General features: G+C 45.0%; 1 pseudogene; it reads left to right on the top strand.

Annotated features, from left to right (window-relative positions):
• The first annotated feature begins 290 nt into the window (after window positions 1-290).
• Window positions 291-777, top strand: LOC112623506 (annotated as a pseudogene).
• The last annotated feature ends 3,789 nt before the right edge of the window (window positions 778-4,566 follow it).

The raw sequence follows: 4,566 nt of genomic DNA, 5'->3' as shown, positions 1-4,566 counted from the left end.
TTTTAACTTATTCAAGATGTTCTCGGTTGGACAAATATTTTACAAGTCTTCATTGTAGGCAAGCAAGGGAGGAAACACCATTTATTCATCAGTGACTGCTTTCCAGGAACTTTGCGTGGCTTATCTGAGTCACCTCGCAATGACTTTGAGGGGCTGGCATCACCATCTCCAGTTTAAAGATGAACAAATGGGCATCCCCACGTGTGTACGCCTAATCTCAGCTGGTCCACCTGAGACCCCCTGAACACCCACCCTAGACTCCCGCACTGCCCCTTATCTCCTCCGACAAGATGAAAGAAATAATCATGAACCAGGGAAAACTCCACAAATTACAGGTACAAGTGCGCATTGGTGGGAAAGGAACTGCCGGCAAAAAGAAGAAAGTGGCTCATAGGACAGCCACAGCAGATGATAAAATCTTCAGTTCTCCTTAAAGAAGTTAGGGTTAAACAATACCTCTAGTATTGAAGAGGTGAATGTGTGTACAAACCAAGGAACAGTGATCCACTTTCACAAACCTAAAGTTCCGGCATCTCTGGCAGCAAACACCTTCAACATTATAGGCCCTGCTGAGACAGAGCAGCTGATAGAAATGCCACCTGGCATCTTAAACCAGCTTGGTGCAGACAGTCTCACCAGGTTAAGCAGACTGGCTGAAGCTCTGCACAAATAACCTGTGGACGGAAAAGCGCCACTTGCTACTGGAGAGGATGATATAATGAAGTTCCAGATCTTGTGGAGAATTTTGATGAGGCTTCCAAGAATGAGACAAACTGAATTGAGCCAACTTCTGAAGAAGATACACCTTGAAGAAGTTGCTGGGAGCTGCTATCTTATATTATGAATGCATTTGAAGAAATTTTTGTTTATGGAGCTGATAAAATCTAGATCTCTAATAATTTGTAAGCCCAAGTCCTTTGGACACTGCAGCTCTTTTCATCTTTTGCTTATACACTATTTCATTCTTTGCAGCTAATTAAGCTGGAAAAGGCCTGGGAATAAAGTTTGAAACAAAGGTTAATAAAGTTCTTTGCCTAGGAAAAAAAGAAAAAAAACAAAAAACAAAAAAACCAGGTGCAGTAGCTCATGCCTATAATCCCAGGACTTTGGGAGGCCAAGATGGGTGGATCACCTGAGGTCAGGAGTTCAAGACCAGCCTGATCAACATAGTGAAACCCTGTCTCTACTAAAAATACAAAAATTAGCCGGGCGTGGTGGCAGACTCCTGTAGTCTCAGCTACTTGGGAGGCTGAGATAGGAGAATTGCTTGAACCTGAGAGGTGGAGGTTGTGGTGAGCCGAGATTGTGCCACTGCACACCATCCTGGGCAATAAGAGCAAAACTCTGCCTCAAAAATAAAATAAAATAAAATAAAATAAATCCCTGTCTTCATGGAATATACATTCCAGTGAGTCCAGTGAGAAGATGAACAAATGGAGGGCCATCCCAGTCAAGTGACATTCCTAGTGTCATACCAGAACAGAGTCATGCTTTGGATCCCATGTTCTGTGACTTCCTCTTCACCACGCTTCCTCCAAGCACGTAGCAGCTCAAGGGTCTCTGATGAGTGGGGTAGGTAGGAAATGGCATAAAATACCACAAATGACACAGAACGCTGTGTGTGTCTAAGAATGTATGCATGTTTTAGTAAAAGGACTTTAGAGTTAGGGAAGATTCACTTTAGCTGAGTGTTGGAGAACTTCATGGAGGGATTATCATTGGACCTGCATAGGCTGGAAAGGGGGCCCAGCAGTTGGGGGGGAAGGGTCAGAAGGGCAAGGAGGAGCTTGTCTAAAGCACATGGTGTGCGTGGGGAGAGGTGTGGGAGAGGGCTGGGACCTTAGGTTGGAGCTAGTTTGTGCAGGCTGAGGACTTTCTATTTGATTTCACAATCATTGCAAAGCCCTTGCAGACTTAAACAAGGAAATACTTTACTCAACAACATTTTAGAGGGATTAATGTGACAGTGGTGTGATGGAAAAGAGATCTTGAAGGTCAAGAGACCATTTTAGGAAGCTATGAAAAGAGCCAGGACGTAGCCTAGTGTTTCTAAGACATTTGGATTTCATGGACAAGCCAAGTTTCCCCCAAAACTTAAAGAGATTGACCTAGATGTCCCAATATTCTATTTTGCCAAATAAGGGCATAGACAACAACAACAATAAAAGCAACCACCTAGTCCCACTCTCGCTTTGTAAATAAAAGGACCTGCTAGTTTCCCTAAGCAGGAAGGATGTTGTTGCTGTGTAGACAGTATTTCCCAAAAAGGACATCTGGGACTTTATATCAACATATCATTTCTCCTCCCAACGCACACATGCACACACTCACATACATACATGCCTGTTTTTCTCATTTCATAACAAAAAGGCAAGAACTTGGTTCTGGACATGCCACTGGTCCTTCATCCAGCTTCTAGGAAGCACTGCAGTAGACTATAAAGGGGTACCCCCGAACAGCCCATCTGGAATGCACCTTCCCAGTAGCTGCTGCTGAAGGGCCACACCCAGGAATCGATGTTAATACCATGATTCTGCCTGGTATTAAAGCATTAAAGCTGGGCTCCTGGTGAGGCCAGTGCAATCCATTGGCTGGCTGGTGTCCAGTGAACCTCTCCTTTCTGAATCTGAGCAAGTGACCAAGGCTGTATTTAGACTGGAGAACAGTTGCACTGGAAGGTCATGAGGGGTTGGGATAATCACTTGGGGAGATAAACAAGCTAGAAAAGCAGGGGAACAGGCCAAATCTGCAGACAGAAGTCCAGGTAAGAAACCACATGGCCCCAGAGGAGGCAAAAAACAAAAAAACAAAAAAAAACAAAAAACAAAAAAACTGGAAGCATAGCTGCCTCAATCCCAGGTCTAATCTCGTTTCCTATGAGGCCCCTTGTATTTCCATTGTGTGTCAGTGAGATGTGCCTCTGTCTTTCATAACCCCCTTAGGTTGATTGGTTATTTCTTTCTTGCAACCAGAGGCTTGACTAGAATTGAATTTAAGACAAGCACAAAGATCATGATGCAAATGAATGGGACAGAGGGGAGAGAAACAGAAAATAAGTGAGTAAAATTTGGTAAGGGATTAAATAGGGTAAGAAAAAGCATCAAATGTGATTCCAAGGTCTTGACCCAGGGAAAGTAGGTGTGTCAGAAACAGGAAACAGGAAACCCAGGAGGAGTTGCTGGGGAGGGAGGGAGTTGTTGAGTTTGAGGTGCTGGGGGTGGGCAGATGGTTGGTGCAGAGGAGTTATCCAGATCTCAGGCGAGAGTGACTATAGCGGGAGAGTGAGAGACGAGAAGGGAGAGCGTGAGATGAGAAGGGAGAGCAAGTGGACTAAGACCGGCACAGGGACTTGGGTCATCATCTGGGAGGGGAGGGATTTGGATGCTCCCAAGGAGTGGTGTTGAGATGGTAAAGGTGAACAGAGGCAAGAGAAACCAGAAAAAGGAGCCCGGAGAAGGTGAAGGACTGAGGCCCTACTGGTTTCTGAGCCCCCAGCACGTGCTCAGCAGATTTCTGTGGAATGTATCTGAGGGAGAAAGCATATACTTGATAAAGAGTTCAGATGGCATAAATTGTGGGATGCTAGAACAATTCTCTTCCCTAGGGTCACGCCACTACATTTTTGTAATTCTGGTATGAAAATTAGAAATGGATGAGGTATAGGGTTTGAGGAAGGAGGAGCTGGGAAGAGAGAGTTAATGGATAACATCCAAGTACAGGCCTATAATCCCAGCACTTTAGGAGCCCGAGATGGGAGGATAACTTGAGCCCAGGAGTTCAAGATTAGCCTGGACAACATAGTGAGACCCTGTCTCTACAGAAAATTGAAAACAAATTAATGGGGTGTGGTGGTGTGCACCTGTAGTCCCAGCTACTCAGGAAGCTGAAGCAGGAGGATTGCTTGAGCATGGGAAGGTGAAGCTTCGGTGAGTGGTGATCACACCACCTCACTCCAGCCTGGGCAACAGAGTGAGACCCTGTCAAAAAAAAAAAAAAAAAGAGAAAAGATCATTGCCAAAAATCCAAAATGAAACTTCCTGAATAATTGATGGATTTCAGTCATTTCTATCTATTTTTCAATGGTCTGATGACCTTGTGTTGAAGGACATGCACGGTTTATTTCAAAAGGAGATTCCTGGGCCCTTGGCTCGATTTCATGAATTAAAGTACTAGTGCTGAGGCCCAGAACCCGCCTATTAAACAAGCTCCCTACATCATGCATGTGCCCACCAATATGTGGGAACTTGTCTCCATTATCCTGAGAGGGCTGACTGTATTCCTTCACGTAATTTCCTCTGGAAACACTGAAGAGGGGTTCTTGTGCCCATCTGTTAGGAAGAAATCAGCCATTTCAAAGCATGCTGCAAATCTGAAGCCTTCCAGGCACCACTGGTGAGATAAAGGATAGAATCCAGGTGGTATCTCCTCTCCTTATAACTAGGCCAAAGATAGCAACTAGGAAGGTTTTTGCTCCTGCCCAGGAAGACTCACTGCTGGATCTCACTTCTGCAGTGCTTGCTGGTATCATGGCAGGGAAGAGGCCTGCCCCTCTCTTTCCAGCCTCCC

This window comes from Theropithecus gelada, chromosome 4 (genome assembly GCF_003255815.1).
Source record: "Theropithecus gelada isolate Dixy chromosome 4, Tgel_1.0, whole genome shotgun sequence".
NCBI classification, from domain to species: Eukaryota; Metazoa; Chordata; class Mammalia; order Primates; family Cercopithecidae; genus Theropithecus; species Theropithecus gelada.
The sequence above is the reverse complement of the archived record's forward strand: the minus strand, read 5'-3'. Positions and strand labels throughout refer to the sequence as shown.